The 25,414-nt window shown below is 41.6% G+C and overlaps 1 pseudogene; it reads left to right on the top strand.

Annotated features, from left to right (window-relative positions):
• The first annotated feature begins 1,149 nt into the window (after positions 1–1,149).
• Positions 1,150–24,184, top strand: LOC144769774 (olfactory receptor 8H3-like; annotated as a pseudogene).
• The last annotated feature ends 1,230 nt before the right edge of the window (positions 24,185–25,414 follow it).

Here is a 25,414-nt window from a genome sequence, read left to right as displayed (position 1 = left end):
GCTTCACAATATCTCTTTCTCATCTCTCTCTCTCTCTCTCTCTCCCTCTGTCGCTCTCTCTCTCATTCTCTCCATTTTAACCTCTCACCATCATTTTCCCTGATGCTGATGATGTTTCTGTTCATGACCAGATGCCAAGCAGGAATTGTATCTGTTTTATCCTCTGGTGTTGTTTGTTTGGGATAAAGAATGCATGTTATGTTGTGTCAGTGGGTAAGCACAATCTAAGTGGAAGCAGGAGGGATATTCTCGACCTGAACCCTCCTCCCTTGGGTCCTACGGCCTGGACCATGACATAATAAAAAAAAAGGTGCCTGAGGCACGCACCTCATGGCTTGGAGTCCCACACCAGTGTCCGGGAATATTATAGTGTGTGACTGTGCTGCATTTCTCCCAGGCCCCACTGACATATGCATGTAACAAGTTTGTTGCTACCCGGACCTCCAATCCTTGGCAGCAGGATCCTACAGTCACGGGATGATCTTCTAGCCAGGTGTACCTGTTACAAATCAAAAACCACAGCCGCCATCTTGCCAATCAGGAATTGGCTCTCAATAGCCCGGATACTGCTCTATTCATATCTGCCCTACGAATGTCTCAAGAGTGAGGGTAATGGAGAGACAACACAAATATCATGGCTGGTCTAACATTGTGCTTGGGGTGATGAAGACACCAAGGCAGCCCAGCGGAACCCAGCTAGAGAGAGTCCCACTGCATCTCACATTTCTCCACACACCCCAAAACTGGTGGTCTTCTTCAGGGGATGCTCCTCCGCTAAGGCGGAGGTGCAACACCTCACTGCTCTCAAAGTAGCAAAAAGAAAATGATAATAACGTTGTTATTATCATTTTATTTTTCATAGGTTTGGGTCTGGGTTAGGGTGGGGTGAGGCAGGTGGCATAGGGGGAGAAGTGGTTTGGACACTCCATGTGTGCATAACTGTTTGGCCAACCATCTTGGGCCGGCCAAACAATCATGCACACTTTGCATGTTCCCCACCGGGCTGCATTACACTGCCTGGTGAGGAACAAGCTCATGCTCCCATTCCCCATCTGAGCGCCGAACCACGGCACTCAGACCAATTATAATGATGCATTACAAGATTGTGATTGACTTTGGGCTTCCTGGTTCTGGCCGGGGGAGACGTTGATGGACTTCAGAGGAGAGACAATGGAGGAGAGATGCAGGATGAGGTAAGGGTTTTTTGTTTTGTTTTATGTGCCCCCGCTTCTCCACTCTCGTTACCTGCCAGCCGCTACTGCTCCTCTTTATTACATTCCTGGGAGGAGATTGCTATAGAACTTTTTGTAGCAAGATTTAGGAGCTGATCTCCCATTACCATAACATCTCAACTTCAATTTTTTGCAGAATCTTTTTGCAGCATGATGTTTAGGGGCTGATCTTCCATTAACATAATACCTCAACTTCATACACACATAAGGTGTTTAAGTTGGAGTGTTGAAATCTCTTTCCTCACAAGTAAAGTCTCACATAGATGCAGCTTTTTGGCTGCTTTTAGATTGCGGAGTTTCCCAATGTTCTTATGTCTAAGAACTCAAATACCTGTTCACCATAGTCTGCCAATATTTTCAAGTCTGTGCTAGTTGCCACCAAAAATGTGTGTGTTTCTTAATTAGATTTGAAACATTTTTCTCTCATCTTTGAACCTGAGTCGATGTGACATAATGGAAGAAATATAGGAAGTTTGAATACAACATAAAAAATCACTGGTGCGGCCTGTCCCAGAAGACTCCAAAGTGTGTGTTGTTGCATCAGAAAGATTTTACCCTGGGGACCAGGCTTGAAACCTTTAACGAGCAGACAAATTTGCTCTTAAAGTCTAACTGGCTTGGAGGATCCTGCCCCTGTGGAATGTCTGCTGCCATTAAATGTCATTGCCAGCCAGAACATGGGCTTGAGACGAGACATTCCATGGGAGGAGACTGCAGGCCTTCTGTGCTGTCTCTGCTAAGTCCTGAATTTTCCCCGTTGCTTCTTGTTACTTGCTGCAGGTTTCTGTATAATCCAGTTACTCCAGAAGGTAAGAGCTACTTGATGTAGTTACACTCAAGCATCTTACTTTTTTCATATTTACCCTGCTTTTTGATGCTCTTCAGACCATGAATTGCAGGCATGATACACTGTGAGCACCTTGCACAGGACTTCTGTTACTAAAGGCGCTTTGCTGCAGCTCCCTCCTGTTGTTCCTCTGCCATACGTCTGCCATCTTCAGCCCCTAACACTCCTTTCATATGTCTGTACCATTCTGTGTGCATTCTGTGTGCATGTCTGTATGCCTGTATGCACTCAACCTGCAGAGTGTTAGTTTGTTTCATTTTCCCAATCTAAGGACATCACATTTACCTAAAAGGGGAGCTTCCACCTTATTGATGTCAGCCAGTGGTGGGAGGTCCATCCATAAGGAGATGGTGATTGGAGGTATAGCTTTATCTGTTCTGCCACTATCATTCTAGAACATACTACCACTGTGCACTTGTTCGCTGTATGATCCTTTGCATTCTACAAAGGTAATGAGTCTCTCAGTTAAATGTTCTTGCACTCTCCCAAGGTTGATAGTTGAGTACCAATGCTTTGGGTTAAAGTTGCGCCTCTCCTTTCAGTGTTTATAAATGATTAAGCCCTTTGTAAAAAATGTTGTTTTTAAGAGTCTCTTGTTCTCGTCTAGGATCAAAGTGGAAGCCCTCCAGTCTCAAATGATGTCACTCTAAAAACACGTTGAAAACTTTGAAAACACAAACCCAAGAAACAATCTCCGAATTTATGGTTTACCAGAGGGTTCAGAGGGGTCAGGTCCTATTGTTTTCTTTAAGTCTTTCCATCCAAAAATTCTTAATTCACCTAAAGGAACTCTTCTCAATATTCAGCGTGCACACAGGTTGGGTCCTGCATCTTCTACGTCTTCTTCCAGAGTGAGGGATCCTCTTGTACTTCTTGAAATACACTGATGTGCTTAAAATGTTAACATCTGTCAGGTACATCAAACGTATTTCGTTGTCAGGCAACTCTTTGTTTTTTTTCACAAGACTATGCAAAGACTACTTCAGACAGACGTAAGGAATTCCTAGCATTGAGACCGCAACTTCGCTCCATCAGTGCTCACTTCTGCGTTTTTCACCCTTGTCTTTTTAAGGTGACTTACAATAACAAGACTACTTCCCATGAGGATTCCATGAGACTGAACAGATTTCTATACTCTTGCAATGCAAAGACTATGGATACTTCATTTCTGCACCGCAAATAATATTGTTTAATTGTATCTCATGTTTTATTATCTATGTTTTACTTTGATTCTCCCATTGGTTTAATTGCTAGTTCAAGCTTTTGGTTTATTACTAGGTTCTAAATATTACTAACCTTTTTTCTCTCCTTACAGGTTTATTCTTCTTCCCGTCCGTTTCATTTGCTGTACATGTTGTTTTTTTCTGCAGCTCTTCCTGCCCTTCCCTTGGAGTCTGGACGTGTCATTGTTCCATGTGGCCTCATCCTCCCCCACCTTTCATTTGTCCTGAATTTTTTGTAGGTATGTTTTTACTTCTCCTCGTGTTCTTTTTCTTTGTAACTCAATCTTATTCCACTTTCATATACTTCTCCCTTTCTATCTCTCCTACTACATTGGTTCTCACCACTTATGATGCTTCTTTTTCCTTTTTCTTCCCCCTTTCTCACTTTTTTAAGTTTCAATGTTATTCTATATCTATTCGTATCTTATTTACCTCCTAATGATGTATGCATTATGGCGAGTAATTTTATTATTCATTTAGCTTTTTTAGTTTATGGCTTTAAAAATCATTACATGGTATGTTAAAGGCTTAAACTCCCCTATTAAGATACAACGGGTATTAGTTTACCTATCTAAACTGGATGCTAAAATTGTTTTGTTACAAGAAACTCATCTCACAGAGTCTAAATCTTTAAAGCTTAAGAAAAACTGGGTAGGTGAAGTCTTTTTCTCACCTGGCGATGGCAAAATAAATGGTGTTATCACCTTAGTTCATAAATCATTGCATGTTTTGCTCCTTTCACAAGAGATAGATAAAGAGGGTAGATGGTTGTTTACCAAATCAGAGATTGATGGAGTTTCGATCTTTCTTTTTAATGTTTATGTTCCTACTTCTGGTGATGCCCCCTTTTGGACCGAAATCCATCAACTGATTACTCACAACATGGCTAATAACGTAATCCTTGCTAGGCATTGTAATCAGGTATTTCACCCATTTGTAGTATAGTTCCTATATTCCCAATAGGCTCTGCGCATTGGAATAACATAAACGATAGTCTCTATTGAATATGTTAAACTTAATTATGAATGCCAGCTAGCTCAGAGGGCACTAGAAACTTTCTCGAATTCACAAGAAGGGATTCGTTTCTGACAACCGCATAAACATGACAACTTTGCTCCCCTAGAACAAGGAGTATATCTCCAGAGTCGCGGAAACAATAGATAGCTATTTTACTCAGTCAATCATGCATGCTTAGTTTCACCAGAAGTGCAGAGAAACAGAGAGACAGGCGTTTTCAATAAAAGAGGTTATTTATTGAACAGTCTTCTTTCTCATGCAATACTTGTCATAAAGTGAAGTGCGTATAGTAAAAGGAGTACTGTAAAATAGTACTGTAAAAGCATGGTATGGTTTCTAAGCCATGCGGTGTTGAAAATAGATAAAATACATACAATGATAAAATAATGACTAAACGTACTCAACTTGTGCTTCTAAGATACGCCTACCCCGGTGAACCTAACCAAAGCCTAGTACATGGGAAGGAGTAAATGAGTTATAGTTTGAGTTAAGGTAGTTTCTGCCAAGAATCTGAATCAAGAATTCTCTAACGGTCTAATCAGCTCCGTACCTTAGGTATAGAATGAAGGAGGTCTTGTATCGCTCTCTCAGGACTCGATCTCCCAGCAACCCGCAAGGGTGACAGGGAAACACTGGAGCTGGATTTCTCGGCAGGAGAAAAGACAGCGTCTCTCTCAGTGCGTCAATGGGAGGGTCGGCTTCCTTCGGCTCTCGCTACAGCAGGGCGTCGGGCAAGTAGATAGCCGATCTGCTCCAAACCACCGTGTCCTTTGCTAGGGCAGATGCTGGTATATTTATACCTGGAAGGTGCCGAGTTTGACGTAAGGTTGGACATAAAACGTCACTAAGAACTCGCAGTTCTTTCAGCACTCTAGGAGTTCTAGACAAATCAATACAGAAGCAGGGGGAATTCCCGGGCTGCTGGAGGCTTGGTTTGTTTAAGAATGCGTTGTGCTTTCTAGGAGTCTATGGGAGTAGCCTTGCCGTATTTGGACTGCATTAGCTATGACTTAATATGGGTATGATTCTTATGCCTTTAGAAGGATATGATTTGATATAACCACATAAGGGCATACATCGGGAATATTTAAATAGGGTCCTAGATTCGTTTACAACACATTCCTTGACCGGAAATCCAAAGTTTCTTTCATTCCTACAAAAGCACATAAAACTTTCACACAAACTATAAAGCATCTTCACCTAAATGATGTCTGGAGACTGTGTAAGCTGACCCTGCAGAGTATACTTTTACTCTTCACCTCAGCAAACCCAGTAAAGAATTTATTATATATTCACATCACTCACTCAAGGTTTCCCAATCTTTATTGTCCACTGATATAGGCCCCATACTTATTTCTGATCACGCCCTGTTTTCAGCCAGCTAGATATCTTGCCTCAACCTGACCATCACCGGAAATGGTGCTTCAATATTTCCCTGCTTTATTTCTTTTTTCAATTAATACTTTCATTTGAATAGCAATGACACTTTGCTCTTTCATATAATTTGGGATGCCTTCAATGCTTCTGCATGTGACTTAATTATGCAATTCACCTCTAACAAACGGAAAATAGCCCGGTCTTTGAACACGGAACTCCTCTCTAAGATTAAGAAATTAGAGCATACCTATTATACCTCCAAATCAATAGAGTGTCTAACTGATCTGATTAATACTAGGATTCAATACAATAAAGCTATGACAGACAGTGCCTCCTTATTTCTATTAAAGACAAGTGCCGAATTCTACAGAGGACAGAATAAATCTGGTAGACTGTTAGCCAACTATCTTAAGGCCAAACAAAATAAACTCCTTATAGAATCTATAATAAGGGACACTAACATTTCTAAATTCAAAGATGCCAATATTCTACAAGAATTTGTTTGGTTCTATGAATAACTTTATACACTAAAGATCACTCCCACAGACAAGGACATCTCTCTTTACCTTTCCTCAATCCAAAAGCACTCAACCTCGTCTTCACATAAGGAAGCTCTTTGATTCTGACCCGTCTCAGACTGAATTACTCAATGCACTTAAAACACTCAAGAAAGATAAGGCCCCTGCCCCAGTCAGCTTTATTGTTGAATTTTTTCTGCACTTTGCCTAACTAATTCTACCTAAATTATATACTTTATTCTCTTCTTTTCTTGTTTCTGGTAATTGCTCATTTAATCTCCTGGAAGCACTGATCTGTCGTATCCTAAAGGAAGGCAAAGATCTTCATTATTGTAAAAACTACCGACCCGTTTCTTCTCTAAAACGTTAGCTCTCCAAGTGGAATCTTACCTCTCTCAATTGTTAGGTAAAGAACAAACAGGCTTTGTCAAAGGGGGCTCTATCACTGACAATACTTGTCTGTTTTTTTTTTTTTAAACAATTTTTATTACTTTTTCAGTGTAACAAACATACATGTTGACATTCAATACAACAATAGCACGGTAGAGATGAAAATAGACAGTCATGTACACCCGAAGTTTCTTATTACAGTATCATTCGTGATATATCATTATTCATATTGCTTAGGTCTACTGCCCCCTGATACTTGTCTTATCCCCCTCCCTCTTCCTCATCATCTTCATCGGAGCTAGAGACATCATCTTCGGGCAGTGGGTCACATATGTCCCCCCCAATATACATTCCAAGGAGTCCACACTTTGTTCCATTTGCAAGGGATAGCCCTAGTTACATACACTGCACGTTCTGTAATCATAAGCATGTCCATGTGCCTGTTCCACATCGCTAAGGTAGGTAGTTCCGACGCGCCCCATTTCTGTGCTATATCTCTCTTTGCCACCATAATGCCCAACGTGCCCCATATTTAACCATATCTGGATAAGTCATTCGGCTCCCAAACGTTCAAGATACATTTACGTGGCTCTGGTACTTTTTTTTTTATTTATTTATTTAAATGCTTATAAAGCGCCAGAATCGAACCCAAGGGTTATCTCCGCGCTATGGCCGCAAGCACAGGTGACAAAATAGCAACAGTACCGGTGAGCTGAAGATGCGTAGTGAGGAGGTGAAGGCTTACATAGCAGTGAACAGATTGGTCTTTAGTGCTTTCCTAAATGTAAGGTGGTGGGAGATCTGTCTAAGGCTAAGGGGCAGATTGTTCCACAGAGTTGGCCCCACTGAGGAGAGGGCGCGGCCACCTTGTCTGGTCTTTTTAATAAAAGGAGAATTAAGCAGGAGCTGGTTGCTGGACCGTAGATCACGTTCCGGTCTGTAAGGATGGAATAGTTGGGCTAGGTAGCTGGGGCCACTTCCAAAAAGACATTTGTGGACAGTACAACAGATCTTGAATTTGATCCGTTGGCGTACCGGGAGCCAGTGAAGTTCTCTCAACAGGGGTCCAGAAGGAGTTCTAGGGGGGGCGTTCAGAATCAGTCTGGCCGCCGTGTTCTGGACCACCTGCAGCCTATTGATGGCATCCTCATTGGCTAGTATCAGGAGCCCGTTGCAATAGTCAAGACGACTTATTACAAGGGTCTGTACCAGTGTCTTCCTATAGATGTCAGGTAAAAGAGGGAAGATACGTCTGAGTAAGCCAATGGTATGGAAACAGGCTCCAGCAATCACGTTCGCGTGATCCTTTAGGGTTAGATTTTGGTCCAGTTTCACTCCTAGATTTTTTATAGTGGCTTTTGGGGAAGGTACTGGTCCCAGGTCTTGGGGCCACCAGTCGGGAGACCAGAGCATGCTAGCTTTACCAAAAAGCATCACCTCTGTCTTCCCGACATTACACTGGAGGTAGTTGGAGGCCATCCAGTTAGAGATGGCCCTCATGCCTTCCGCAAATTTTTCCCTAACATTAGCATTGAGGGCATGGAAAGGGAAGAGGAGTTGGGTGTCGTCGGCATACGACACTGGTGTGAATCCGTACTTCCTCACAAACTCAGCAAGGGGGGCCACATACACATTGAACAATGTGGGGCTTAGGCATGAGCCCTGTGGCACCCCTTTGGTGAGCTCCCTAGTGATGGAATGATAGGGGCCCAAGCTGACAGATTGTGTACGCCCAGATAGGAAACTCTCCAGCCATGCAAGCGCCTGGCCTCTAATGCCCACTCCTTGAAGTCTGTTCAACAGGATTTTGTGTGACACAGTATCAAAAGCTGCTGACAGGTCTAACAACACCAGAATCATTGATCCTCCTCTATCCTGTGACATCTTGATGTTGTCGGTCACGGAGAGGAGAGCAGATTCGGTGCTGTAGTTGGGCCTGAACCCAGATTGAGATTGGTCCAGGCCCCCTGTCGCCTCTATGAAGCTGGAGATCTGAGAGTTAACAAATTTCTCAGCCAACTTAGTCAGGAGGGGCAGAAGAGAGATGGGGCGAAGGTTGGAGAGTTCCGTCCAGGGGGAGGTGGTGTTCTTGCGTATCGGATTCACAACTGCCTCTTTCCACTGTTGCGGGAGTTTACCCTCTGTGAAAGAGAGATTGAGGATCTTCATGACTATAGGACATAGTAAGCTGCCCAGGTTATTAGTTACTCTGGCAGGGAGAAGATCCCGAGGGGAACCAGATTTCACATTACTCAGGAGGGTAAGTATATCACTTTCTGTGACTTCTGGGAAGACTTCAAGGGTCTCGGTAGGAGTTTCTTTGCACAAAGTGCTAGGGACTTCCAAATTGTTAGGGTGCTTGATAAGAATTTTATTGTAAATGGTGTCTATTTTGTCCTCAAAAAATGTGGAGATATTGTTACACAACTCTTGTGTGAAAGTGTCAGAACTTTCACAGGCCAGGGGGTTGGCGAAGGTCCTAAGAATTTTATACAGTTCCTTAGTTGAGTTGGCCGCTCCATCAAGCTGAGACAACAGGCAGGCTTTCCTCGCCTTTTTAATGTTTTTATGGTAGGAGGATAAAGCCTGCTGGTAAAGTTCTTTGCTAGCAAGAGAGTGATTTCTCCTCCATTGTTTTTCCAGCTTCCTACATTTTTGTTTCTCCAATTTTAATGATTCAGAATACCATGGTTCTTTATTGGTGGTCAGAGGTTTATTGACAGTCTTTTGAGGGGCTAGCAAGTTGGTAATATCCAGAAGGGTGTTATTTAATTTGGATAGAGCCACTTCAACATTGTCAGAGTCAGAGATTGTTGGCTCTCTCCAGAGTTGTTCAAAGGAGTCCAGAGTAATTTTATGCCACGACCTTTTGGTAATACTCAAATTGGCGCAGCGGTCCGGGGGTTTCTCAAGTAGTAGAAAGGAGAATTCCAGCAGGCTATGATCTGACCAACTGATGGCTTTGGGAGGGTGGCAGTGTATTAAAGGGTGATTGGTAAATATTAAGTCCAATGTATGGCCCTTTCTATGAGTGGGGCCACAATTTCTTAGATGAAGACCTAGGAGAGCAAGGTCAGCTAGGAGGAGTTTAGTGTCAGGGTCGTCTACAACATCTACATGAAAATTGAGATCACCGAGTAAGATAAAGTTTTCTTTTGCTCTTAGGTGAGGGGCTAGTATCTCGGTAAGAGCAAGTGAGAAACCTGCTGTGGAGCCCGGGGGTCGATATACCAGGGCTCCTTTCCAGTGTTCCTTAGCTCCGATATTGATGTAGAAAATCATTATTTCCATGGTGGGCAAAATAACTTGCTCCTGGACCGTGACATGGAGATTTTCTTTAAAAATGATGGCTGTCCCTCCCCCAGTTTTTATAGGACGATCCTGCCTTAGGATTTTGTAACCTTGAGGGATCCCCAGAGTTATTGATGGGACCGTGTGGGGCTTCAGCCAGGTTTCCGTGAGGAAACATATTTCGGGCTTATGGCTTTGGATAGTGTCCCATAACTCAACATAATGTCGGGGAAGGGACCGGACATTTAGGAGGAAGCTTTTCCAACCTGTAACTTTAGTGATAGTACTGCTAGCCCTAACGGAGCCCATTACAATGGAGTTAGAGGTGGCTTGGAATCTGCATAATGGGCAAGAAAACGGGCCTTCAGGAAATGGCCAGTTATCGATTGCACACCTTAATTGACCTTTGGGTTGAAGGGCTAAAAGGGACTGTGGGGTGTACCTGATACAGGCATTCCTCGTAGAGGCCATGGCAATACTGGATACCGGAGTGGGGAGGGAGGCCCCTGGTCCCGTCCTGTCGCGGACGGGCGCAGACGGGCTTCTCTCTGGCGCGTCTCAGGCGCTTCGCTGCGCGCGACCGCTGCGCGTTCACTGCGACGAGGGGGCTATGTACTCCTCAGCATGCAGCAACTAGAGCGCTAACCGCTCGCTGCAGGCGGAAGTGACCTGGCTCTGCCTGACCCGCCCTCCGCTCTACGGCACTGGTTGCCGAGTCGGACCGAGGCGGGCAGGACGAGTGATTGAGCACAGGTCGCTATAGATGGTAAAATTAGTAAATATCGCCTTCACAGCAAATTCGGCGCTATTAATGCAGTGGGACAGCAAAAAAATCTGATCTGCGCTATAACATCAGCATTTTCAGTTTTTAAAATCAATGGTACTTGCGAGACCTCAAGTGTTTGTGAAATAATACGCATCACTTGTCTCCCGTAGTCGGTTACTAATGGGCATTCCCAGAGGGTATGGATTAATGTCCTAGAATGGCCACCCTGCATGGGTCCTCCCCCAGAGCCAAAAAAGCGAATCAAAAGCTTGGGCATGTGGTTGGATGATACCCTAAGCTTTAACCAGCAAGCCACAACACTCTCCGCCACTTGCTTCGGGTTGATGCGAATGTTGCGGAAAGTCCTACCACTCCTCCCTTTTCAGGCGCGCAGGATAATGGTCCAGGCCATCATCCTGTCCCGTCTTGATTACGGGAATGCTCTGTATTTGGGTGCACCGACCAGCACACTTAAAAAGCTGCAAGTCACTCAGAATGCAGCAGCACGCCTCCTGCTCGGCCTGACCCGTAGGCACTCGGGCACTGCTGCCCTGAGGAATTTACACTGGCTGCCCATCCAGGACAGGGTAAAATTCAAGGCTATGTGCATAATGCACAAGGCCATGTGGAAAAACGCCCCTGCAATGATTTGCTCCCTAGCCACCCCTTACCATCCTCAAAGATCACTGCGTTCCAGCACGGCCTTTCTGGCAACAACACACAAGATCAAACGGGCCAAGTGGGGCGGACGCTCCTTCTCCCTGAATGCTGCCACGGCTTGGAACTCTTTACCCTCCACGCTTCGCAGGGAGCCCAATCATCTAAAATTCCGCAAAAACCTTAAAACCTTCCTCTTCTCTAAGTAAGTCAGTAGACTCCCCGAGACATGCATCTACGAGGCCTCCGGGTTGTAACGCGCTTTATAAAACTCACTTTCATTTCATTTCAATGTCCCCTCCTCCCCGCATCCCCGAAGACAATAGGGATGTGGTGCCCTTTGTAGCTTGTGTAGTGTGGTTCTAGTGTAGTATATCCTATGTAGGATTTTGAGTTGTACCAGTCTGAACTTGGCCGAAATTCCCTCCTCCCTCGGGGACGCCAGCGCATCATTCCACTCTGTATCGTCCATGTCGCCCACCTCTTCCACCCATCTCTCTCGCAATTTCAGTGTAGGATCTGGTAGTTTATCGGTCTGCTTTCAGTAGGTAAGTGAAGTTGCACCATGCTGCATGTATTCAGTGAGTAGCCTGTCCTCTAGTGGAGAGGATTCCAGGACGTCAGTGTCTTGCGGTATGGCCTGCAGCAATGCGTGTCTGATCTGCAGGTACCTGTACGTTTCGTTCGGTCCTAAGTTATATTGTTGCTGGAGCAGGGTGAATGGGATCACTTTTCCCCTGTCCCAGAGGTCTCCCACCGTGGATATTCCGATGCTGTCCCATTGTGCAAATCCCTTACTTCGCCGCAGTCGTCCCAGCGCCTTGGTATCCCAGAGCGGGGTGAGCTTTGTAAACGTACCCTTCAAACCCAGTTTCGCCTGTGCTGCATGCCATATAGTGGCTGTGTGTTTCGTGTGCCCAATCAATTTTGCTACTTGGCCTCTGCCATAGAGTACTGATAGCATGCTGTCAGTGCCTAATTGCGCCCTGTCAGCCCTATAAGCTGGGTCTTCCTGAGGCGCATGAAGCCATTGGTTAATAGCTTTAAGCTGCGCTGACCAGTAGTACATTTGAAGGTTGGGCAGCGCAATCCCTCCCTCGTACCAACTTCTGTTTAGTTTGACGTGTTCAATGCATGCTGGGCGGTTGCCCCATAAGAGATTGGTTACCAATGCCGTTACTTGTTGAAAGAATCGTGACGAGACCGGGTACGGAGGATTCTCTAGTGCGTATAAAAATCTCGGGAGAGCCATCATTTTGTACAGTGCTGCTCTGCCGAGGAGTGTTAGGGGCAACGACGCCCAGTGTTTCACGTCGCTACGCAGCCGTTCCAGGGGTGGTTTTAGGTTTTTGTCAAAGAAGTCTGCCGGACTGTCGGTGATATATATGCCTAGGTATTTAAAGGAGCCAGTGGTGCGCATAAGTGGGCAGTCCGCCGCGAGGGAGGGCTCTGGTCCCTTCAGGATGTAGAGTACAGATTTCGACCAATTCAAAGTGTATCCAGACATTCTCCCGTGGGCGTCACAAAGTGCGAGGAGTGTCGGTATGCTCCTTTCTGGATCCGTCAAATATATCAACATATCGTCGGCGTAGAGCGATACACGATCTTCCCATCCCTCTTTCCAACTAATCCCTTTCAGTAATGGAGTTGATCTAATTAGCGTTGACTTGTCTTTTTTTTTAACATTATTTCCAAACCTATTTATTTGAAAACCATGAGAGATAGGGGCATTCTGAGGGTAGATCAATTATTCAATAATAATAATAATGATAATATTGACACCTTCCTCACTTCTTCAAAGGACCTTTTCAACTTATCTCACTCATTTTTTCATATATTTTTAGCTTCACACACAGCTATATTAGATTCACACTCTTATTTTAAATCCTTGCCTTCCCCCTCTCCACCACCAGATTATACTTGGTCAAGCATCCTTCATAGTTTGCCCAAGGCCTCCACTCTTTACACTTGTTTATTGAACCCCTCAACGGCAAGAGTAAAAAAAACATTGAGCTTTCTTGGGTACCTGACCTGGGTACACATAAGCCCATTCCTGTTTGGGATAAAATTTGGACGAAAATCAGCAAGTCATCCAGAGCGGCTACCACTACACGAACAGACTCCTACTAACACCGGTTTCCTTACACAGAATGCATCCTGATATTCCCGGTGATTGTTGATCAAGTTCACTTCCACAAGCAGATCTTCAACACTTACTTTTTTCATGTCCACAGGTTTTGCATTTTTGGAAACAAGTCTGGTCACAAATTAATATTATTTTTGGTACTAACATTCCCCTATCTTTTGTGAACATTTTTCTGGTGAGCCTTTTCACTGGATGGATTAGCATTAAAACACAATTGCAAATCATTGATTTGTTCCTGGCAGCTGCTTTTCAGCAGATAACAAAAAACTAGAAAGATGTTTCCAAACTCTCGTACTTAGCTCGGTGGTACTCTGTATATCATATTAACTTTTGCTCCAGCCCCTCTATGCAAGAAGTTGCTCAGCCTCCTTTAATTTTCTGATTTTGTGAATACTTTTCTTTTTTATTTTGTTAATCTCGTTGTAGTGGTATACTTATCAATTCTTGAGCCTGTTTCTACTTTTATATTTCTGCCATAAATGTTCACTTCTCTTGTGATCTCCTGCCTATATGCTACTATTGATACCCTTCGCAGTGTATTTTTGATGCTTTCACAAATGATACTTTGCTGTTCTCTTTTGATATGCATTCAATAAACTTATCTTTTGAAATTTAAAAATACATTTACTTTTTCACATTTAAACTTCCAGTGTTCAAAGAGCTACTAACCAGGACCCAGTGCCAGAAGCCCTCGGGCAGATAAATGAGTGAAAAGCTGGCATAGAAATATAAAACAATTAAAAGTAATATTCACATTCGCCCTAATAGAAGTGCTCACATTGTGTATTGCCTGGAATGTGGTTTGGTCCTGCATAATTCTAACATGTGACCTGCAATTTATGGGCAAATAGCTGTAGTGGCCGCTCAACCCACTGTGCAATGTTGGAATGTTGAATGTTTATTACTTATAATATACATTCGCAGAAGAGTGAAGCAGATAGAACACACATAGGTAGAATGCTATCCTTCCATACCTAACTCCATTGTACCATCTTTGTCTGCTGGGAGCTTTTCTGTTGGATGCTAGCAATGAAACGTGCTTATATGGACCTTCTACCAATACACGGGTATTACTGTTTGGACAGAGAGTTAACAGTGATGTGTGCCTCGCTGAAAAGGGTATTAATTATCAGTATTTACCTGTCCAACAGTTACACTTTTCAGCTGAAGACCAAGATGTGAAATTTAAGATTTAAGGTTAATCAACAGCTGGTAATGCCTGACAGAAGCACCCATCCTCGTAACTTCACCCTAAAAATGGCCCAAAAGTCCCCCACTCTCTCTCCCTCGTGTCCATACACCGAATATAAAATGCAGATCAACAACAGTCATTCGCACCACCCTTCTAAAGCATCCTGTTGGCTTTCCCAGTCCAGCTTCTCTAAATCTGTTAATTGTAATAAACAATTGCTCAGCATTTCATGTGACTCTGGGGCTGTACTACATGACTGTCTAAGAGGGGTGCTGCCACTTCTGTGATCTGTGCTTGTATTGACTTTGGTTCTGTTTAATCCCCAGAAATAGATATGCCGAAGACTGGAGGTTTTTGAATGTGTTTCATTTCCTGCAGAAATGTGAGCTGTTTTAAAGCCGTATAAAAGGTTTACATCGTTTTTTTTTGCAAAGCAAGAGGCTTACATTGATTGTGCAGTGGCAACAAGGCGTAATAGACCACTTCACACATGTAATATGATGGTAAATACCACTCTGGTGAAAATAAGAACACACAAAACAAAACAGCTCCAGTGCTCTGATTCCTTCTCAGACATGAAACATTTTAAGATGGATGGCACTCAGAGAGCAGAATTTTATTTTTCTTCTGCTAGGTTACTTGCCTTAAGTGCTTTATATGGTAAATACTTTTTGACTAGGTGTATACATTGCGGAAAGGAATGTGTCTGAATATCTCATCTATTGTCACTGTGAAGCCTCAGGCTAGGACCTGAAAGGCAAGGCTCCCAGTACGAAGGGCTTGTGCTTCACTTGCACTCGTGATGTGGTGCCTCCAAGAGGAATATGTAATTGTCTAGTATAGTATGAAAGTCGATATTTAATGCACTGATTTATTTCTTTATTTTTAAAGCTGTCTCTGTCTTTCTACCACAATATTGAATTTTAAGTATTGTCCTGGAAAAATATCACATCCATTATATGAACTACAATATTTTTGTGAATATAAGTGTTGGACCTGCGATGGGCAAGCCCAGCACAAAGGGGGTAGCTTGGCTCAAGTGTCAAGGCAGTGAAGGCTGTAGGGCTAAGCCGGCTCTGACCCAATAATAACCCCCTGCACAGTAACACCAAAAAGAAGGACACCACACCACTGCTGTAGAAAAATACGATTCCTTTATATAAAAGTTCTCTGCTGTAAATAGGGATCAATTAAGGAAGCACATTCACATTTCATTTGTTACAGCACTCTGGGATTCAGGTTGAGAATAAATACAGTAAATAGGACTTCAGGAACACTGGTGTTGCATAAATATTAGGAATAGCTCTATCAATAAATAAAATGAATATCAGGTTTATATATCACCAATACATGGAATAATAAAGCCTGGTTCATTTAAATGCATAACCACATTTTCATTCTGGTATCGCTGCCACCAATTAAATAAATCAGGAAGTTTACATTTGCAAGATAAACCCACTTTAAAAAGGATAACAGTACTTGTGGAATCATGGGGAATGCATGCGGGCTTCTCTGGATTCACGGTGCACTGGGGACTCTTTTATGTTCACGCGGGGCCCATGCGCGTGTACCTAAAGACAAGGAAACACGGTAAATATGACATTTGGCCCTCCGCCGCCACCGGGGAAGGATGTCCGCTTGCCGGTGTGGTTTACTTGAGCCTACGGCAATATCGCAGGCACCAGTTCGGTACGCTAGCCTTCATGACTGCTTCAAAAACAGGCAATGGTGAAACCATGAAAATGCATTTACCCTGAGTCAAAGAGCATTCTTTCAGAATTGGCATCTAGACTGCTGTCAAAATCTTTTCAGTGGAAGAAAAACACATCTCAGCTTCAGTATAGTAAACAAGATTTATAAGCTATAGGAACCATGTCCCCGTCATCTAAAATTACGTAAGTAAATCCTAACACACCTGGTGCAATCCTTATGACCAAATTTGTTGTATTGTGTCTCATTAACAAGAATTGAGTCGCAAGCAGATCAGACTGCAGAGACCTAAGGACAGCAGTATGTTCCAGAAGCCAACTGGAAGACAAAAAGGGGGGTTGTATCAATGTGTATAGTGGTTTGATGCGCTGGGCATCATTTTAAAAACCCAGCACGATTGCACTTTATTTGAGGGTATATGGAGGTTGCATTTGGGAACATTTCTCCAAAAAGTGGAGGGCAACCACCTACATTTGTTATTGAGTTCATAACCAAGGAAAAGGAATGACAAAAAGGCAATGTGAGTCTTCGCTAAATTTAATTTGTAGCCTAACTTCACAAAATGTGTGACAATGGGTTCCACAAGCATGAGATATGGATTTATCTCATCAGATGTCAAATAAATGTCAATCACGTAAGAAAAGGCATCAGGGTCAATCTCATGTAAAATTGAAACAATGTGTGCTGCAAACTTGCCTGGGCTATTCTTATATCACATAGGTAATCTCGCATATCGTCTCTGATTGCCAGAAGTGATGAATGTGGTCAAATCAGAGCTTTCAGGAGCCAAAGAGTGGCTGAAAAATCCATTGGAAATATCCAAAGTGGTTTTATACTTTTTTTGAACAATGTTGTGAACTAAAGCATAGCAAAGGTACAGACATGATTATTCAAATGTCTGTAGTCTAAAACTGTGCAACATGAACCGTTCAGTTTCAATATCAGAAAAAGTGGATTATTCATTGTAGAAACAGAGGGTTCAATTACACCGTGATATCCCAATTGAGTCAAAATGTCAACTTCAGATGCTTTAGCATCTCATTTGATCGGATATTGCGGTTGGGGCTGTGGTGTAGAATGGGAAGGATTCACATGTACCAGTGAATCTTTGTCCCAACCAACCTGATTGCGATATAATGCAGGAGTCATGGTGAATGCCCACTCCGAAGCATAAGCAATTTTAGCTCCATCAGGTACATGTTGCGAAAAACTTGGTAGAATAACATACTCTCCTCTGTAGGAAGCTAGGAAAAAATGTCATGAGAAGATGTGATATTGTTCCAAAACACTGCCTTAACAGTACGTTTAATATCACCTTCAACTTTGAGGTTCACTCATAAAGCCTATCAGAAGGAGCAAATCGAGTGTCAGCTATTTCAAAGGTAATGAGAGTGTTTGTTGCCTTCGCCTCCAGACACTGGTGGAGTGTCTGGCGCACTATGGTAACCTCTGCTGCCCTGTTGAGGAGGGTAACCACACAGCTCCTGTTAAGGAGGAGGGTTCTCACCATCTGAGGCATAAGCAGCAACTGTTTTCTTCTGAATCGAAATTCGAGTGGTTCCTCCTGTTTGACTGTTACGTCAAACTGGCGCTGGGGGTCATGTCTTGCCTGTGTAGACTCGCCTTGTCTATGATTCTGCCGTCCCCTCTGCCAAATTTTTTATCCGACGACTCCTGAAAGGAACAAGGAGAACAAGGATCAGGAACTTGAAAACTCTCAGGTTCCTTAATTCTTAATTTTAGAGCATTCACGCAAATCATATCTACGTTCAGAAGCATCAGGTGGAGGCGAACCTGCATGAGAACCAGGCTTCTGTTGTTGCTGCCGCTGGTTCTTGTTCCTTTTTAGGAAAGACTGGATGACCCTCCTCTTCAGGAGGGGGTTTATTCTGTGCCTGTGTAAATGGCTGAATCCCCAAGCTCTTGCTACCCTAAGATGTATACACATCCGCATTAATAATATGCTCCCGATCCATGTCCGTCATTAGGCATGAGTGCACTTGCAAGCAAAGTGCTTCACCCGTAATGTTGGCCAGATGATATTGGTGACAACAGGGAACATTCCTACTAATTTCCCACTAATTTCATCCCCAAATCCAGGGCTGGACCAGCCCCATGTTTATCTTGTGCCTTCTTCAGAACACTCGGCAGAACCCTCATGGAGGGGGTGCCAAAGCACAGTATAGACCCCAGGTGGCACAGTCAGCTAAATTAGGAATCAAGCCACTAGGCAAACTCATTGTAAGGATCCTGTGTTTTTTGACAGGAGATTTATGTGAAAAAACAGCCTTAAGCTGCTCAAAATGTTGTGCAATCAAAAACGGCAAGTCATCCCGATTTTGAGGAAGTTTTCCCATCACAGAGTTAATCACGATGAGGTTAATCACAAGCCCTCCACCGTGACCTGGTGCCTGAGGAGCAGCTCCAGCCGGAGCTGCCTGAAGTGCCCAAAACATAAACTGTATAACTAGTCTAAGAAGAAGAACCAACTGTGTGTACAACAGTCAGAGCTGTATGAAAGTAACATTGAGATAATTTGGATGAAAGTAACATTGAGATAATTTGGATGTGGTGTAAAATCAGCCAAGTGGCCCCAATGATATATAAGGGCTCCATTCGAACAAAAGAAACAGGGTGAGGAAGGGCACCATTAAACCAAATGGTATGCTCCCAGAATGTCAACAGAACTGCAAGCAATGCATAATTATTGTATGCTTCTGGAGTAGCAGCAACCTTGTATGCATGAAACAAATTATCATTCACATCTACCGCGGAAAACATAGCCTAAGGATAGAAAAACTTAAAGCGGTATGCGGGATACGTCGCAACCATGAAAATAATGTTAGACCACGCATTGGGACTTGTGTTGAGTTAAGTAAGCTGTAACCGCCACATCGTGAGGAGCCACAATAGCAAACGGTTTTGTCATATTAAAAAGTAAAAATAACAACGGAAACTGTAGCGCAAAATATGGACAAAATACCTTTTAAACTTCAACCTATAGAAATAGGGATACCCTACGAACATAGGAGGCTAAACCCCCCCCACCACAAAGTCTTCGGGAATTGGGTGGAGGGTATCGTGGACAAGCAAAAGTGCAACTCAGGGGCCCGTGTATAAGTACCATACCAAATGTTGGTGGTGCCATGTTGCAGGGATTCTGCACAAATACAGAACTATGCACAGGATTATGGCACCTTAGTATATAGAGAATTAGTTATCCTGCTACCTTAGTACCCAAGAGCCATGGACCGACTAGCTATAGGGTCTCACTTGTTCTCCTATTACCTCACAGAGAAACACATGATTAGACACCCCAGAACACAACACTCCTGAATCTCTCAGGAATTGAAGTTGCAGGGACACGCCATTTCACTCGCACTCTTGTACTTGTCCACAATGAGATTTGACAGAGATGCGAGCAAGTTTAAAATATTTATTTTAACTAACATGCTCTAATATGCAGTATATGTGCCACAACAAGCAGAAAAATGCATCATACAAGTACAGTCAGCATAGCAGTTAGTCCATACAGACCCCATACCTTAGCCTATAGATGGTAGATCTACATCGTAGGTGCTATCTTGCTCATCCCTCTGGAAAGGTCCCTCTCCAAGTGTGTGATACCTACTCGTGTATTCCAATAAAACCAAAGCACAATGTCCCAAACAACAGCTGCATTAGTATGTTTCATCTAGGTGCTAAGGCCTGGCCAGAACAAAATACAAAGGAGCATTGTTGTTTGACCTTGCTTACAATGTTCCGTTAAAATTCCAGGAACCTGCAGAACGTGAACCCAGCCATGGGTTCTCATTTGAAAACGGCATTAGAAACAGTTGAAAAAATAAAGTCTTTTAGTAACGAGTGCAAAGCAGCGGGCAATCTACAGCATGCTCAAGCTAACTTAGAGGAGACAACAATGTCCCCATGGGCCATGTGACAACCCTATAAATACCCTTGCCAGTTTACGTGGTAAAGACTTATGCATTGTTAAGGATTTGTGGTAAAGGCGATGCACAATAACGGCCATGTTGTGACGGCTGGTCTCCCTATAGTCTAACAAAATATTATATGTTATGAATTAATGAGTTACTAATTTCAGGAGGTTGGCTGACAGATGGTGTGATCCTTCAAAATTGAATTGAAGTGAAACGTGCCACCCAACTAATCATGATGCTTATTTCAAATATAAATCAGGTAAATCTAATCACCTGGTTCATAACGAAATATGATGAGATATCCGCAGTGCTACTATTGTATACTATATGAAGGGTCGGGAGTGTACTTGTGAATTCACAATTCAACACTTTTTTTCCTTTCACAATTTTAACTTGTGTCTATCATTTACCCAATCCTTTCAGCAGCAGGCTTTGTATATTCACAAGATGTCTCGTTGTTTGCAGCTTATACTAGGATACCAAACTGCAGGGACTCCAACAGCAGACCAATGAAAGAAGAAAATCAGACCTGGACAAACAATTTTTATATTCTGGGATTTGAGGGTTGTCAAGAGTTGCAAATTTCTCTTTTTGTTTGCTTTCTGATGATTTACCTTGCAACTCTGATGGAAACTTGCTTATTGTAACCATTGTCTATTTTAACACACACTTGCACACCCCTATGTATTTCTTCCTCACAAATTTGTCATGTCTAGACATCATTTGTGCAACAATTATTTTCCCAAAAAGGCTGGCCAACTTCTTTTTGGGTGGCACATATGTTTCACGTTCAGAATGTCTTCTCCAAATGTATGGCTTCCATGGCGTGGTATCTACAGAACTCATTCTCCTTGCAGTCATGGCTTTTAATCGCTATTTGGCCATATGCAATCCATTACACTACGCGAGAATCATGAATAAGAATCTCTGTGTCTTGTTGGCTGCAGGAACGTGGTTGGTTGGACTTTTGGATGCAATACCACACACTGTCCTCTTGCCTAGGCTATCCTTCTATGGGTCTCACACAATCAACCACTTCTTATGTGATGTGGCAGCTTTATTGAAACTTTCATGTACAAGTACTCAATTTATTGATACGCTTACCTACATCCTTGGTACTGTAGTAGCAATGGTGCCTTTTGTTTTCATTGCTACATCCGAATGTATGACATAATATCGACAGACAGAATATCTACATACAAAAATATCGACACAAAAATATCGAAATCAAAAATATCGGAGTCATATCTTCATAAAGGTAAGTACAAAAATATCGAAAAATTAATATCGTAGTACATAAATATCGAAATTAAAAATATCGTTTTTTTAAATGTATTAATAATAATGTAAAAATAATTTTAAAATACATATCATTTTACAAATATTAAATAAAAACATTAAAACATAATTAAAAATTTAAAACTAATACATATACATTTAAAATAAATTAAAAACGTAATAATTTAATGTAATTATATTTTTTTTTATTTCATTTAATTGATTTAATTTAAATTTATTTTATTTTTACCCTGTAAGCCTGTACCCCAAAAACCCAAAACTGACCCTAAACCCTAAAAATACCCCTGTAACCCAAAAACCCAAAACTGACCCTGAACCCTAAAAATACCCCTTTACCCAAAAACTGAAAACTGACCCTGAACCCACAAAATACCCCTTTACCCAAGAACAGAAAACTGACCCTGAACACTAAAAATACCCCTTTACCCAAGAACAGAAAACTGACCCTGAACACTAAAAATACCCCTTTACCCAAAAACCCAAAACTGACCCTGAACCCTAAAAATACCCCTTTACCCAAAAACCCAAAACTGACCCTGAACCCTAAAAATACCCCTTTACCCAAAAACTGAAAACTGACCCTGAACCCAAAAAATACCCCTTTACTCAAGAACTGAAAACTGACCCTGAACTCTAAAAATACCCCTTTACCCAAAAACAGAAAACTGACCCTGAACCCTAAAAATACCCCTTTACCCAAGAACAGAAAACTGACCCTGAACACTAAAAATACCCCTTTACCCAAGAACAGAAAACTGACCCTGAACACTAAAAATACCCCTTTACCCAAAAACCCAAAACTGACCCTGAACCCTAAAAATACCCCTTTACCCAAAAACCCAAAACTGACCCTGAACCCTAAAAATACCCCTTTACCCAAAAACTGAAATCTGACCCTGAACCCAAAAAATACCCCTTTACTCAAGAACTGAAAACTGACCCTGAACTCTAAAAATACCCCTTTACCCAAAAACAGAAAACTGACCCTGAACCCTAAAAATACCCCTTTACCCAAGAACTGAAAACTGACCCTGAACCCTAAAAATACCCCTTTACCCAAGAACAGAAAACTGACCCTGAACCCAAAAAATACCCCTTTACCCAAGAACAGAAAACTGACCCTGAACACTAAAAATAACCCTTTACCCAAAACCCAAAACTGACCCTGAACCCTAAAAATACCCCTTTACCCAAAAACCCAAAACTGACCCTGAACCCTAAAAATACCCCTTTACCCAAAAACTGAAAACTGACCCTGAACCCAAAAAATACCCCTTTACCCAAGAACTGAAAACTGACCCTGAACTCTAAAAATACCCCTTTACCCAAAAACAGAAAACTGACCCTGAACCCTAAAAATACCCCTTTACCCAAGAACTGAAAACTGACCCTGAACCCTAAAAATACCCCTTTACCCAAAAACAGAAAACTGACCCTGAACCCTAAAAATACCCCTTTACCCAAGAACTGAAAACTGACCCTGAACCCTAAAAATACCCCTTTACCCAAAAACCCAAAACTCACCCTGAACCCTAAAAATACCCCTTTACCCAAAATTAATTAATATTATTTAATTACCAATTAATTATTAATTCACAATAACAATAAAGTAAATATATTAGCACATTAGCTGTAATTAATTTAATTTACTAATTAATAATATTTTTCCCAATTAATTAACAATAACAAAAAATTATATATAAAAAATACTCTAATTAATGTAATTAACTAATTAATAATAATTAATTACCAATTAATTATTAATTAAAATATGTAAAAAATTATATTAATTAATTAACTAATTAATATTATTTATTTACCAAATAATTATTAATTAAAAATATGTAAAAAATTATGTTAATTAATTGACTAATTAATATTAATTAATTACCAATTAATTATTATTTAAAAATATGTAAAAAATTATATTAATTAATTAATCAACTAATTAATATTAATTAATTACCAATTAATTATTAATTAAAAATATTTACAAACATATATTAATTAATTAATTATTATTAAATTACTTCCCACCCTATTCCCCTATAAACCCACAACCCGCTCTGATACTAAAATGCAAAATGTAAACAAATTTACAAATTTTCAAACATACATTACAAAACATGTTTAACAAACATATAAACAACATAATAAAATACATAACACTAAACAAAATTTCGATATTAGTAAAATTCGATATTAGTAACATACATACCTTAAAAAAACGATATTCTGTCTGTCGATATTTTGGACATCGATATTCTATACTATCGAAATTAAAACATCGATATTATTGTATATCGATATTTTAATTTCGATATTTTGTCTGCAAACCGCTACATCCTACATCAACATTATTTCTTCTATCTTGAAAATACAGTCCACAGAGGGAAGGCAAAAGGCTTTCTCCACATGTGGCTCTCACCTCACTGTGGTTATTTTATACTATGGGTCTCTTTGTTTTACATACATTCACCCAAGATCAACAGTTTCAATGAACAATGACAAACTTGTGTCTTTGTCATATATTGCTATTACTCCACTATGTAACCCCATCATATACAGTCTGAAGAAATAATTCATGGCGACTAAGGAATGGTGTTGCTTGGGAGCCATTTGAAGATCTTCCTCAGGATCTTGAGGGTGTGGAAGCAGGATGCCTGGATGGCATTGACTTGTGTAGTTATGTCCTGTTGGCTGTTGATGATTATTCTGAGGTTCCTAGTATGGGAGTTAGGTGTGGGTCCGAGTTTGGTGGGCCACTCGTCAAGTCCCATGGTGAGGTGTCCCTGCCAAAGATTGCTACTTTGATCTTCTTAGTTGTGAGCTTGAGACAGTTGGCTTACACACAGGTTGCAACTTTGATCATGCAAGCGGTGAATTCATATTGAGATCTATGACTGACTATGGCAGAGACTCAAGGCAGAGCTCTTCTGAAGATCTCAAAGACACTAGTTTAACTTCATCCAAAGGCACAAAGCGGTTGGTGCAAGGTAGATTACAGGAACTTTCACTGAGTGCATACTCAGCATATTCCAATACATTTCTGGATGGTTCCTTGATTCAACCATTAACTCATTCTGACATCCGCCAACATATATGTAGATCTCACAAACAGTGCAAGCCCACTCTCTCATCCTAACAGCCAGATATATTGACTTTGCCAATGTTTGTTAGTAGTATGCACTATACCATGTTAATACAATTATAGTTACTGCCATTATCTCACTTTGCTTAAGCAGTAAAATGGACTTTATTTTATCACAACGTTTTGCCAAAAAACTCAAATTAAGCAACCTGGAACTGCATAAGTAAGCCAAAGAAGACTGAAAGAGCAATTGAATTTTAAAGTGTTCTCCTTGCACATATGGGCAAGTGGATTTGGGGGATGGCTTAATGTAATGCTATTTTGATGCTCCAGTTAAGAATTAGTGGGTTAATCAAATGAGGAGCAGTCCTTTGAAACACATTTTCACTCCGATAGAAAGCAAGGCAAGGGCACAGTTAACCAGCGTACTTTGAAAATGGTGGGTGGATTTGCCTGGAGCCTGGGAATCGATGTTTGACCCCCTCAATGAATCTAAGAAAGCTTTTTTGGTATGCTTCTCTAATGAACTTTTAATTTAAGGTATTTATAAACCACACCTTAAACAAATCACAATGGGGTGCTTTCCAGGAGTGACAATGTCACAAAATACAGGAGGATCTTGCAAAAATAAGACAAATTTTGTTATTTATATAGAATCTGAGCACAACTGTTTTCTTGTAGTAAAGGAGAAGGATACTGGGGAATATGAAATATCAGTGC

Source organism: Lissotriton helveticus, chromosome 7, assembly GCF_964261635.1.
Source record: "Lissotriton helveticus chromosome 7, aLisHel1.1, whole genome shotgun sequence".
Classification (NCBI taxonomy): domain Eukaryota; kingdom Metazoa; phylum Chordata; class Amphibia; order Caudata; family Salamandridae; genus Lissotriton; species Lissotriton helveticus.
Note: the sequence above shows the minus strand (reverse complement) of the source record. Positions and strands in the feature narration are given on the sequence as shown.